The following is a 14,336-nucleotide window of genomic DNA, read 5'->3' on the forward strand; positions in this document are numbered from 1 at the left end:
AACTATAATTCTTAGTAACAACAACAAAAAGTGGCAATATGTGTGAGCCAGTGTGGTGTAGTGGTTAAGAGCGATAGACTCATAATCTGGTGAACGGGGTTCGCTTCCCTGTTCCTCCACATGCAGTTGCTGGCTGGGTGACCTTGGGCTAGTCAAACTTCTCTGAAGTCTCTCAGTCTCACTCACCTCACAGAGTGTTTGTTGTGGAGGAGGAAGGGAAAGGAGATTGTTAGCTGATTCAAGACTCCTTAAAGGGAGTGAAAGGCGGGATATCAAATCCAAACTCTTCTTTCTTCTTCTTCTTCTTCTTCTTCTTCTTCTTCTTCTTCTTCTTCTTCTTCTTCTTCATTGCCATGCTCTATAATTTGCAAACCACCTTTGGAACTTAATTTATCCTGAAAGGCAGTTTTAAAATCCATTAAATAAATAAATGTGGTATATTCACTATGGACAGTTACTTTTACTGAACAAAATCTAGTTGTAATTTGTCAGCGCTGACGAGGAAGAAGAGGTCTCCCTTATGTTACTGAGTGCTTAGACCAACATACCTCCTATGAAAAACATGTGCTGCACGCACCTACTTTAATTTTATTATTTTTAATGGTGCAGCCCTGTTTGATGGCAAAGTAACTCTTAAACTTTGACCTCCTTTTATATAGCAGGGGGCAGCCAAACGCTTTTGAAAGCTCGTGACTTATTGCTGTGTACACCTAAAGGGCAGGAATGGAAAATGTTGGCTAAGCAGCTGGTTGTGCTTCAAAATAATTTGGGTCATTATTTTAATGGCAACAACAACATGACAAATTTGGACTGATGACACTTAATGGCATAAAAAATGTGTACAACTATGAAGGAAATGGAAGTGATGACTGACGCTTGTCCTGATGCCCCATCCACTAGGTGTTGGGGAAGAGGGTCAAATGTGCACTGGTATTTGGATGCTGTCTTATGATGACAAAAGACAAGGGAATGAGAATATTGAAAAGAAGGTCGTCTTAAACAAGTGTCGGCATAAACTTCAGAAGGTGTTGAAATTCTAGACAGATTCTCTTATTTATTTATTTTTTATTTTTTAATATAATTTTTTATTAATTTTTTCAACATATCATTTTCAACAATAATTAAACATACATTCATTTCTTTACTTCCATCAATCACATATGAAAATTTTCCAATCTATTCACTTAGTATACATTTCTTACTTCCACTATTACATTTAACTCTCAAAACTAATATCACTATTTTTTCTCTACTTTGCAATATTTTATATATTTCTCCTTACAAAACTTCTTGTAGTCCTACTAGCGTAATTTGTTGATTACAGTTGCTCTTCAAATAGTTCATGTATTTCTTCCAATTTTCTGTGAATCTCTGGTCCCGCAGGTTTCGAATCCTTCCTGTCATTTTATCTAATTCTGCGTTGTCCATTAATTTTGTCTGCCATTCTTTTGTTGGAATTTCTTCCTGCTTCCATTTCTGGGCTAACAAAACTCTTGCCGCTGTTGTTGCATATAAAAACAATTTAACATCTTGCCTATTAATATCTTCACCTATAATACCACGTAAATATGCTTCAGGTTTTAAAAAGAATGTATATTCCAACATCTTTTCCATCTCATTATATATAATTTCCCAGAAGTTTTTTACTTTCTTACATTCCCACCACATATGATAAAATGTTCCTTCTTTTTCTTTACATTTCCAAATTCTAGACAGATTCTCATGATGAAACTGATACATGGATTGAACTGATACTCATTGCACCTGGTGAAACAGCCCTCTGATTGTGTGACTGTGGCCCCAACTGCCATTGACCATATCCTGGAATGTCACTCTGGGCTGTGTACACATTGCCCACTTCCTCTGACTCCAGCATACTCCTCCCACTGGTGCCTGAAGCCAAGTACACATGACATTAGCCACAACCCACATATAGCCTGTAGATTCTTGAGAAACTCTGCCATTTCCTCAAACCCAGCTTCCGCCCAGTTTATAAGCTGTGGTTGAGTTGCGGTGTGTGTGCATTTGAGGCATCTATTGTGCATGCGCAGATGACAGCGCATGTGTGGACGACAGCAGCTGTGGTTTGGAGTTTTGGGGAGCAGGGGGAGAGTTACTAACATGGGGAAATGAATCTGGTAATACATTGGGTGAAGACATCCCTGCGCCCTCTCTAGAGTGTAAAGCAGCATGCAAATGTGACTTTTAATAGACAGCAGGGGAAACCACTTTGCTGTGTTTTAAGGCACTAATGTGAACATAGCCTGAGTCACAGGAACTGGTTGTAGGGACAGGTTCAAATGCAATTCAACAATTCTATTATTCCAGAAAGTTATGGTTCTCTGTAGTGGATTTTCTGCATCAGCAGGGTGTTGGACCAAATGGCTTTTGAGGTCCTGCCAATGCTTTGATTCTTTTCTCAGCTAATGAATAAGAGTGGAGCTTACAAGCTTTGACTTTTGTTCCGTTCACATGGCACAAAAATGATGCCTTTTTAAAGAACAGATCAAAGTCCATTGAGTTCAACATTCTGTGAAAGAAATTCCAATAAGCAGTGGAGTATCTGAAGGAACGTAACAATAGTCCGGTTAACGCGCAAGTAGGATCTGAACTGCAACCAGCAGTAAAACAATTTTGATACGGTATTAAGTTAGGATGAGGAGGGAAGTTAGGTATAATATGCAGCAAGATAAGGGGAAACAAGGAAACCACGGAGGGGTGGAGAGGAAGTTTACATTTCTTTAAAATATTGGGGGAAACCAAATATTTCGAAACTTTTGAAAATCAAAATAAAATTGTAAAACGAAGAGAGAGCAAAAATTCAGGCAGCAGATAGTAGAAAAGGCTCCTCCTTCCTGATGTTTCAGATTGCAACTCCTATCAACTGTGCTGGCTGGGGCTGACGGGACTTATAGTCCAAAACATTTGGAGGGCACCAGGTTGGGGAAGACTGGGGTAGATAATACTGTGCTAGATCGACACAGGAAGCTGCCTTATACGGAACCAGACCATTGGTCCATTCAGCTCAGTACTGTCTACACTGACTGGCAGCAGTTCTCTAGGGTTTCAGGCAGGGGACATTCCCAGCCTTACTTAGAAATATCAGGGATTGAACCTGAGGCCTTTTGCATACAGAGCAGAAGCTCTACCACTGAGCTGTGGCCCTTCCCCAAATAGCCTGGCCTGCTAGGAGGCGGCTGTTCTGCTGCTAGGCTTGGGTTATTTGCAAGTGTCTTGTGGTTAAAACCCAATTTATTTAGTTGGACAAAAACATCTCTATTAACTTTAATTGAAGCTGAGCAACTGCATCCCTAGACACATGATGGAAACTAGACTGTAATCATGTACAAGGCAAAAGAAGCAGAGATTAGTGAGGCTGTACAATAGAGCTCACCTGACTATGATTAATGGCGCTTTTGGACATCCAAGTCATATGGTGGGGTTTGTGGTCACCCTAAAGGAAACATGACACCTTCTTAAACCTGCCATCATTTTGTCACCAACACACACTACAATGTCCGTTCTCGTCCTTCTCTGGCAGGCATAGTCTGTGAGGAAGCCCCATGTCTCACACACAAAACAATGATAGGGGAAGTCAAGTCATACAAGCCAGGATTAGGCACAAATAATCATTCTATATCCAAAAAGTTTCCAGGGGTCAGCAACAGAGGAGAGCCAGCCCAGGCAAGGTAAATCACAGTGTCTCATTTTAGGTCGGGAAGCTACAGGCTCTATTGTTATTTATTTATTTTCAACCATTTATATACCATTTAATTATAATACCCTCTGAGTAGCGTACAGGAGGAACTGAATGCAACGAAACTGAAAGTGAGTTAAAACGATAAAAACAGAATTCAGTTAAAATGCCTGCTGGTGTAAGAAAAAGTCTTCTGCAGATGCTGGATGTTCCATATGGAGGGGGCCTGTCTGGCCTCTGCTGGAAGAGTTTTGTATAAAATGGGACCCACAAAACTAGGCTTGGCACCCAGTGTGGCAGAACCAGACGCACTGCCCTAAATCTGCCTCTGGTGGAGTTACGGTAGCTATCGTAGCTAGTAGCCACTGATGGCATTCTCCTTCATGGATTTGTCTAATCCTCTTTCAAAGCCTTCCAAGTTGGTGACCTTCATTGCCACCTGTGTGGGAGTTCCATTATGTTGTTCTGTCCTGAGAATATGCTTATATCCATATTATTGAAATAGTTACTATTTTTAAACAATTGCAACTCCAATTTATTTCATTTTTTAAGTACAGTAATTGATTTTCATCCATCCAGTTTGAGCATAAATGATGTTCATGCTCACCCTTATCTAATCTTGTAATATTTCTGTATGAAGACTGGAAGTTAATCATCCGCAGACTCAGAGATGAAAACGATGTTATGATCTTCAGCAGTAAAACTTGCAGCTTCTGTAAGAAGGCAATGCGTTTGCTTTCATGCAAAGTAATGCAGAATTTGGTAGGCGAAGATTATGGATGCTAAATTAAAGTTACTGAAGAATTGCAGAAGCTGATGCTACTGGCTATTTTATTCATTAACACAAAACTGAAGATACAAAATCTGTATCTCATTTATCTTACATAGTTTTCCAGTTCTCATCATATGCACCTATTATTTTTAAATCAAGGGGAAATTAGGCTAATCACAAATGTATTATGTCTAAATTGTGCTGTTTGTCAATTAATCAACCTCTAATTAGCATATAATTAACAATAACATTGTTCAGGGAAGCGGTCTTTGATAAGCCAGGAAATCAGGAGCCAAGAGTTGCGCTCGGGGACCAGAGTAGAGGAACAAAGCCAGGAGTCAAAACCAAAGAGGAAAGTCAGGGCTAAAGGACGAATTTGAAGACAGAAACAAGGGGAAAATAAAAGTTAGGGCCTCAGGACAGATGAGGAGGCAGGTGCAAGCAGCAAGACAAAACACAGGACTGGAGAACAATCAAGGTTGCAGGAGCACCTCAAGCTCATATACTCCCTCCTTCCTTTGGAACTCCCAGTGTTCATTTAGCTGCAAACCTTGGTTTCCTATCTTGTCTAAGTGGTCAAACTATGGTTTGCACTTGCCTGCGTGTGCATGCCCAAGATTACCATAAACAGCTCTACAAGAGTTGTGCATAATCAGCTTCCGCTTTATATGAAGAGAACTGACCAGGGAGAGGAAAGGTAGTTTTGGACTGAATATAATGAGGGCACTTCCAGGTTGGCCTTTCTGCTCTAGAAATATGATATACCGTATTTTTCGCCCTATGGGACGCACTTTTCCCCCTCCAAAAATGAAGGGGAAATCTGTGTGCATCCTATGGGGCGAATGCAGGCTTTCGCTGAAGCTTGGAGAGCGAGAGGGGTCGGTGCGCACCGACCCCTCTCGCTCTCCAGGCTTCAGGAAGCTATCAGCAAGCCTGGGGAGCCCGTGGGAGTTCCCGCAGGGCTCCCTAGGCTGCGGATAGCAGCCTGCTGCCCAGAGCGCGGGGTGCGCTGAAGCCGCGCCTGGAAGGGGGGAATTTTTTTTTTCTTTATCCCCCCCCCCCAAAAAAAACAACTAGGTGCGTCCTGTGGGCCGGTGCGTCCTATAGGGCGAAAAATACAGTATGTCTTCTCCTGAACGCACACTCAAGCACACTACCTCTGCTCTTCATTATAACTGCTATTGGCATTGTCACCGACAGCACCTTATGTTCTCTCTCTCTCTCTCTCTCTCTCTCTCTCTCTCTCTCCTGTGAGGAGGAAGAGCTTTCACTTTTAAGCTAACTAGAGTGCCATGTGATGGCCAAACTTGGAGAACTATGATTGTTGAGAACAAGCCTGGATCTTAAACCATGGTTTGATTATAATTTTGTTCCCATTAACCATGGTGTATGTAAACCACAGTTCCCTGAGTTCTGTTGTCAATGGGGAACTGTGTTTAGATCTCCCCATGAGTACAAAATATGAGGAGTGTGCAAGGCAGGAAGTTGAGGCTTTTTGCGGCAACTTTCTCAAAATGGGAAAGTATAATTTCCCAATTATTATGAACTGAACCTACTTATGCACCTCTTCTGCATCTCACTATCTTCAAATACCGTACTAACCATTCTCTGCCTGTCCTGAATATCTAGGTCAAATAGCTGAATCGAGTCAAGCTCTTTTCACTTTCCTAACTTCTAATGATTCTTTAAGTCAAAAGACAAACATCTGTGAACTGTTTGGCACTTCTGTCTTGTATGAAAAAGGTGTAACAAACACTGGGGCACAGAGCATAAAAGGGAGGTAGATTGCACAAAAAGACAGCAAGAACAGGAATTTATCAGCATAATGAAAACAGCTACAGTGAAAACAGGAAGGTTTGGTCATGCACTGCAGAGGGAATGAATGTAGATGCATGCATATAACATTATTAGAGACTAGCTATGATAATTATAGGGCACTTTCTCTTTGCTTTGTCATGCTATAGCTGAGACTTTGGACAGTGCAAAAGGTGTGGCAGCTTAAAAGCTCCGTGCAAAACTCTTGCATTCTCCTATCTACATCTGGTTGTAGGTTCAGGACAGACAAGTAACCTTTAGAATTATTTTACTATTAATGTAAAATCAAATAGGAAAGTATTTAATAGTAAAATATTAAAGAGACATAGGAAAACGCAGCCCTTTAGGATGGTTCTAAAATCACTTTTCTTAAAATATCTGTAAAATATCTGAACATTCTCCCATGTTAGAAACTGATGAGAATCAGATTTTCCTTCCTCAGCTTGCTATATTGTGTAGGGGTGAAAACGCGATTGAATTGCAACCTGCACATTTTGTTGTCTTTCCTCCTTGTCTAGTACTTCCTGGTTCCTGTGTGTTTTAATTCCACTCCCCCCCCCAAAAAAAACCCCCCTGATAATTAATTTAATATTTCAAAATGGGTAACTGCGGCTTAATTTTTGCATTTCCTGGTTTATCTAATGCACACATTGGCACTGCTGAAAACAAGCACCGTTTGGCTTAATAGACCCTCCACCTTAGCTAGGAGCCAGACTGGCAGCAGTTTCTCCATTTATGGAATGAGCAACCAAGAAGGCATCTCAGGGCAGAGCAAGGCTGGGGAACCTGTGACCCTCCGGATGTTGCTAGACAACCACTCCCAGCATCCTTGACTGTTGGCCATGCTTCCTGGGGCTGATGGGAGTCTGGAGGGACCGCAGGTTCACACACCCCTGGTTTAGGGCTTTGCCTGTTTGGGAAATAATAGTCACACCAGTGTTGCAATAATTATTGTTCTGGGTTCTGAGCCCTAGACTCAATGCTGTCCAGAGAGACAGGGCAGAAGCTTCTCTCTAGCCCATCCACTGTCTCAGGAGAGAAGCAGGTGAGGAAGTGGGCAAGTTTTCTCATGCAAAGAAGATCTGGAGTTTCTCAGGGCTAAGGCAGACAGCCTGTTCTCAAATCTTAATCTCCAGAATTCCAGGATAAGGGCGGGAACATAAGCATGAATGAAACACCTAGACAATTACTGGGTGATTTGTAGTATTACTGCGTTATCTTCAGTGTATCTGAAGAAGTGTGCATGCACACGAAAGCTCATACCAAGAACTGACTTAGTTGGTCTTTAAGGTGCTACTGGAAGGAATTTGTTTTGTTTTGACTATGGCAGACCAACACGGCTACCTATCTGTAACTGCGTTATTTAGTACAGCATCCTGTCCTTGCCCAGAGGCAATTTTTTACTCACCGTTGGCAAGAAGGCAAGGAATAATTAGTAGGACTGCAAAGTTTAATCATTTGATTCATCAGTCCACTGAACAGACATCCCAGACTAATCTGGCAAAAGGGTGGTTGCTGTGTTGTATGGTTCTTTTAAATGTTATATTATTTTCAATATGTGCATATAAAAACTGCAGTTGGCAGGCACATTGCAGAAGTGCAAGACAGAATGCCCTTTCTAAGATAGTTCCTGCTGATGTATCAATACACCTAAGGACAAAGTGTGCTTTTCCTTCAAGGCTGTTGTAGTAGTCATATGCAAACGGCAGCTAACCAGTTCATCAATTAAAACTCATGGGACTAATCTATTTAAGGTTAATAAACTTTAACTGTCCTAGTCAGTGGCGTAGCGTGGGTTGTCAGCACCCAGGGCAAGGCAAGTAATTTGCGCCTCCTAACCCTGGATTTGCGCCCCCTAACCCTAACCCCCAGATGTTGCGGCCGGTACTGCCGGCCCCCACCTGCACCCCCCATGCTACGCCACTGCAACACCCCCCCCTTTATAATCTAATTCAGTTAAAGAAGAAGGAACCTTTGCCAGTTCTCCCATCGCAGGAGGGAGGCAGATTATTCTCCCCCTCCTTTTCAGGTGGGCTGTTGATTGATTGGAAATATTGCTCCCTCGCCCCCTTTGAGGGTTTCAAAGTCCATCAAAGGGCGGCTTACAGGCATCGGGCCATTAAAAACTGAGAGCGGAGGGTGGGCTAGGAGCCTTGGATTTTTATAGTACTAAAATCAGCCTCGCCCTTTGGGCATTGGGGAGGCTTCGCCTGCAGTCTGCAGATTCGGGCCCCCTTGAAGGAGCGGCCAAGCTCTTCGCTGCTATACCCGCCCTAGACATAGGTTTCAAAAATCGAATATTGGGAAGGGGACGAAGCCGGGAAGAGACTTTCTTCCTCCACTTTGCCTTGGGTTGGGCAAGCGCCATCTCCCCTCCAGAAGGAAGCGGGGAGCCCAGGCGCCTCTTGCCCCCCCCGGCTGCCCATTGGCTCTCTCGCGCAGTCCCGGCGGGCGGGCGCTCTGCACATGCTCGCGGAGCCTCTTTCTCAGCTGCGCGGGGCTTCCTTCCCTGGATCTGGTTTTCGTCGGAGGAGCGAGGCCGCGGCGCCCGCGAGCATGTGCAAAGGGCCGCGGAGAGCGCGGGCGGACTTTCCCCTGCGCGACTCCGCCTCCGCCCGGGGTGGCTCCCCGTCCTGGGTCCCTCCCCCGATGGCCGGGAGGAGGCGGGCAGGCGCGCTCGGCCGTGCCTGGCTCGGAGGACCAGCCTCCCTCGACGGGGCGCTCGCGGGGAGGAAGGAGCGCGGCGCCGGCGCTGTCGCCGACTGGACGGCCGGCCGGGATCGCCCAGGGGGAATCGGCGCTCTGCACGTGCTCCGGGGCCGGCTGGCCACTGCGGAGAAACTTCACGCACCGCTTTCTGAAGTACGGGCGACGCAGCCTCCGCGAAGGGCTCGGCGCCGTCGGAAGAGCCCTGCGCGGCCCGAAGCTTGCTGCAGTGTCCCTCCCCCAGATAGTCCCTCCCTCGCTCTCTCTCCGCTCCGCACAGTGGGCGGCGACCCGGCAGCTCGGATTCGCGCACCCAGCACTGTGAGAGAGAGTGTGTGAGCCAGGTACGGGCAGAGAGCTGCGAGTGCGCCCCCCAAAATGTTGCGCCCGGTGTGGCTGGCACCCCCTGCACCCCCCACGCTACGCCACTGGTCCTAGTTGATTAATCACAACAACTGTGATGTTCTGGGAAGCAGCCCAAAGCTCTGGTAAAACCCACTGCAAAGATTCAGAGGAAAATCGGGGATGAAAAGTCTGCCTTGTGGGGTTTAGCAGGGGAATTGGCACAGTTCCAGTGTGTTTGGCCCGTGCACTCACTGCCAGGCACCTAATACAGCCCCCGCAAAATGGAAGTGCCCTGTCTCCATCAACAGTGAATGTATCACTGTATTGACAGTGAATGTATCACAGAATGTATCACAGTGAATGTACTGACAAGAGACTTGAATGTACAACTATTGCAAAGAATCAATTTGTAGAACAACCATACCAATAGATCAGTTTAAAACACCAAACCATAATTATTTTCTAAGCTAACCCCCTACGGAGCAATTTTTCTAATTGTCAGCCAAATTATGCTTGGGTAGATTACGAAAGACTGCATTTTCATACTTAAGCAGTAGCTGCTTTTCTCTCACGGCATTTTAATAGGTTACACAACCAGTTGTCCGAAGCTCACAAGATACCGTACTTGTTTCCCTCCCTCTTTGTCTGTCTTTTCCTCCTGTCTTAGGACAATCAGCCAGGGAGCCTAAATGCTCATTCCAAGGCATGTCTACAAGAAGTAATTCCCACGGTGACTTTTAGGCTGTGTATGCAATGTACCTTTAAAGCACATTCAAAGCACATAATTTCCCTCAAGTAATTCTGAGCACTGTAGTTTACCCACCGACACTGCCCCTGTCCTCATTTGAGATATCATCTGAAGGCACATACAAACAGCTATGTGTATTCAAGGGTTGCTAGCTTCAGTTGTAGACAGGATGGCTCTTTCAGACACCTGGGGATGCGGTGAGTGGCGAGGCAGGTGGAACGGACAACGACAGGGTTAGCAAGCGCAATTGGCCACGATTCAATTCCACTCTCTGTGTACATTCAGTCATTATTGGCATCTGTCTGTCTCAAGAGACAACGACAGTAAGAGCTGTTCGACAGTGGAATTTGCTGCCAAGGAGTGTGGTGGAGTCTCCTTCTTTGGAGGTCTTTAAGCAGAGGCTTGACAACCATATGTCAGGAGTGCTCTGATGGTGTTTCCTGCTTGGCAGGGGGTTGGACTCGATGGCCCTTGTGGTCTCTTCCAACTCTATGATTCTATGATTCTATGAGTGTGCCTCCGGGGGCAAAGTCAAACCGCTGTTAGCGGTCTGAGTGACCATCTAGGGGTGCAAGCCTGGGCAGTGTGTCTGGGGATCCTGGGCTGCCCAGATGACAAGACCCTCCCCTTGGCCTCGCTGGTGTGGTACAAAGGAAAGCAGAGCAATATGTTTGGCATCTTGGCTGCAGGAGTTCCCAGGAAGAGGCGTACAAGGCGTTGGTATCCAACTGTCTTAGGGACAGTTTTGTGTAGGATTTACACCTTTTCTTCTCCCAAAGATGTCCCACAAAGCAGCGGAGGTTTAGGATTAGAGTTTTCCATCTCCTAGATCAGGGGTCAGCAAACTTTTTCAGCAGGGGGTGGGTCCATTGTCCCTCAGACTTTGGGGGGGGGCAGACTATATTTTGAAGGGGGAAAAATGAACAAATTCCTATGCCCCATAAATAAACCAGAGATGCATTTTAAATAAAAGCACACATTCTACTCATGCAAAAACACGCTGATTCCCAGACCACCTGCGAGCCAGATTTAGAAGGCAATTGGGCTGGATCTGGCCCCCAGGCCTTAGTTTGCCTACCTATGTCCTAGATGGACTCCCTATTCCAGGTTGGCAAACTCCATCTGCCCTTCACTTCTCTATACAGCACATGCAGAAACCACCAGCTTGACCATTGGATCCACTATTGGTCTTGTCCACTCAATCTGCCAGAGCCTGTCTTCACATGCAGGGGAAGCCCCTAACTCACCAAAGGTTTGGGATCCCACTGGCTATTCTCTAGCCAGCCAGTAAAAGCTGTTCCCGGGGTGTGGCTGCTGTTACATGTTGACAACTTCCGAGAGTCACAGGTGAGAGCTGAGTACAGGGTGGGGACCAAAGGTGGACAAACTGCCCCAGAAGGAGCACAATGCGTCTCCCACCAAAGGTACCACCCCACCCCTAAAACACCCCATACACCTCATTCAGAGTCCTCATTCTGTGTTTCAGTTGCAGGTAAAAGGTAAGGTAAAGGACCCCTGGATGGTTAAGTCCAGTCAAAGGTAGCTTGGGGTGTAGCGCTCATCTTGCTTTTCAGAGAGCTTCCCAAAAGTGAAATGTAGCCTTCGAGATGAAAAAGATTCTTCATCCCAGCTTTCAATCTCTGCCATGCTATTGAACAAGTGTGTTTTTGCTTTGTCATGCTGCCACTGGCTGCTAGCCCAGAACAAAAAGGGAGTGGCCCGTTAAAAATATCCACACAACGTCTTTGGTCTTGCCTGTGTCTATGTGTGTCCTGTGATTTCTGGGAGGTAGCAGAAAATGAAGCGTTCCTTTAAAAGCTTCTTTAAGACATGTTATTGAAGGCATTAAACTTGTTTATATAAGGCCTTAACTGGTTGATCTGCCTTAAGTGTGGCACCCTTGTTCTGATCACAGTTACTTGAAAACAAGTTCCTTTTATCTCTGTGAAATGTGATCCAAAGTATACGTAACTTGGATTTATATGACGCCTCAGGCCTCATATACGGTAAGTGATCCAATAATAGGCGTGGGAAGGGAAAAACAGCAGTGTTACTTTACCCCTTGTTCTTTATGGGAATTATTCACCAGGGACCAGAGGAGATACATACGATAGTATCTGAATTCTAGCACAAGTACTAATCAAAAAGGTGCTGGTATGTGGTGTCCCTGATGGATCCATTCCACTATCCTGGCTAGTATTCCAAAATACCCCTAGTACAGCTTTCATATAAAGGTAAAGGTACCCCTGCCCGTAAGGGCCAGTCTTGCCAGACTCTAGGGTTGTGCGCTCATCTCACTCTAGAGGCCGGGAGCCAACGCTGTCCACAGACACTTCCGGGTCACGTGGCCAGCATGACGAAGCTGCATCTGGGGAGCCAGCGCAGCACACGGAACGCCGTTTACCTTCCCGCTGGTAAGCGGTCCCTATTTATCTACTTGCACCCGGAGGTGCTTTCGAACTGCTAGGTTGGCAGGCTCTGGGACCGAACGACGGGAGCTCACTCCGCCGCGGGGATTTGAACTGCCGACCATGCGATCGGCAAGTCCTAGGCGCTGAGGATTTACCCACAGCGCCACCCGCGTCCCTCTTTCATACTTGTGCTTTAAAGACAGAAGAGACTTTGGAGAAATAAAGAATACACATTTGCTTTGGCTTGTACTGTATATCAGTTTGCGTCCTGAGATGTAAATGAGCACAAATCTGATTCAAAAAATGGTAGCATTCAGGAACCAGTGGGAGAATATTTCAGTTTCCCAGAACACTGGTCTCCTGACCCAAGGGAGTCTTCGACAAAATACTTTCAGAGGCTCCTGTGTGAGATTGCGGAACTATATTTTGTCAGAATGTTTTATTCTATTTGCTTAGGATGCAATCCAGACCAAGGTCCACTAAAGGTGCTAAATTAGTAATTATTGCTAATTACTCCTGCTGTGATTAGCCGCTGTTCTTATCTTGTGTATATTTGAGCTTTGTACACACAATGTCACAGACTGCACATTTCAGGTTCAGTCTTTCCCTCTAAACTCAGGCATGCATATGATAAAGTCACTCTGTCTGATTGCCAGCTGAAGCTCACATATTTGTTGAAGTGGGCTTTCAGTCAATGAAAATGCATGCTACAATAAATCTGTTAAAGGTTCCAGCAGACTCTTTTTATGTAAACTGTTTGGTAACTTTTAGCCTTTTTAAACACCATCCCCAATGCTAATGCCTGTCAAAACACTTAAATCAGCAGATGCCATTCTTCTGGAGCCAGTGGGCACATATGGAATTTTGAAAACCTTATAATGGTAGAGTTGGAAGGGATTTTGAGAATCATCTAGTCCAACCCCCTGCAATGCAGGAATATGCAGCTGTCACATACCAGGATCGAACCTGCAACCTTGGTGTTATCAGCACCACGCTGTAATCAATTGAGCTACCTAGGCAGATAACATGGGCACCAGTCACAAAACGAATACCACATCTAAAGGCAGAAAAAGAAACAGGACTGCAACATGCTACAGGCACCCTCTCCCATCAATGGAGGGAAAGGCACCTGTATCAGGCACTGCTTTATTCGCTGACAGAGATCAGTCCCTTGCATTTGCCCCTTGCTCAGAATGGAAGGGAAAGTGGATGTCCGATCCTTCTTGCATTCAGTGAAATGTGAGCATCTTTAAGGAAGTGTCTGCAGTGTAGGAGAGTTTGAGCCAGGGCAAACAGGAACTGAGCAGAAAGAGCAAGCAGTCTCGCTGAACTCACTAGATTAATTGAATCTTAAGAGTTGGAAGGGACCCCGCAGGGTCATCTAGCCCAACCCCCCCCCGCAATGCAGGAATCTCAGCTAAAGCACCCATAACTGATGGCCATCCAACCTCTGCTTAAAACCCCCCCAAGGAAGGAGAACCCACCACCTCTCGCGGAATTCTGCTCCACTGCGGAACAGCTGTCAGAAAGTCCGCCCCCCCCCCCAATGTTTAGTCGGAATTTCCTTTCTTGCAACTTGAAGCCATTGGGTCTTGCTGCCGAGGAGCCACGTGTTACTACTAAAAAAAAAAGAAATTCGTCCCGGTTCGATCCGTGGCACGTAATGAGGAGGAAGGAGGAAGAAGCCGGGGGGGGGGCGGGAGGGAGGAGAGTCACAGAAACAGCAAGTCATTCTTACTTTGCCTTTGACTCAGCGCAGAGCTTGAAGGAACTTGGCGAGACGCGGCGCTGGGGAGGCGGGAGGCCACGCCCCCCAATCCCCGGGCTCCAAGCGTCATAAAA

General features: G+C 45.7%; 1 long non-coding RNA gene across 1 annotated transcript; it reads right to left on the reverse strand.

Annotated features, from left to right (window-relative positions):
- Positions 1-1,142: 1,142 nt before the first annotated feature.
- Positions 1,143-14,335, reverse strand: LOC309351534. Its single transcript, XR_014160893.1, has 3 exons — positions 14,233-14,335; positions 3,395-3,454; positions 1,143-1,893 (listed from the first exon to the last, which is right to left on the reverse strand). It is a non-coding gene; the product is annotated as an uncharacterized lncRNA (long non-coding RNA).
- Position 14,336: the final 1 nt, after the last annotated feature.

This window comes from Podarcis erhardii (assembly GCF_964252035.2).
Source record: "Podarcis erhardii genome assembly, chromosome: 10".
NCBI classification, from domain to species: Eukaryota; Metazoa; Chordata; class Lepidosauria; order Squamata; family Lacertidae; genus Podarcis; species Podarcis erhardii.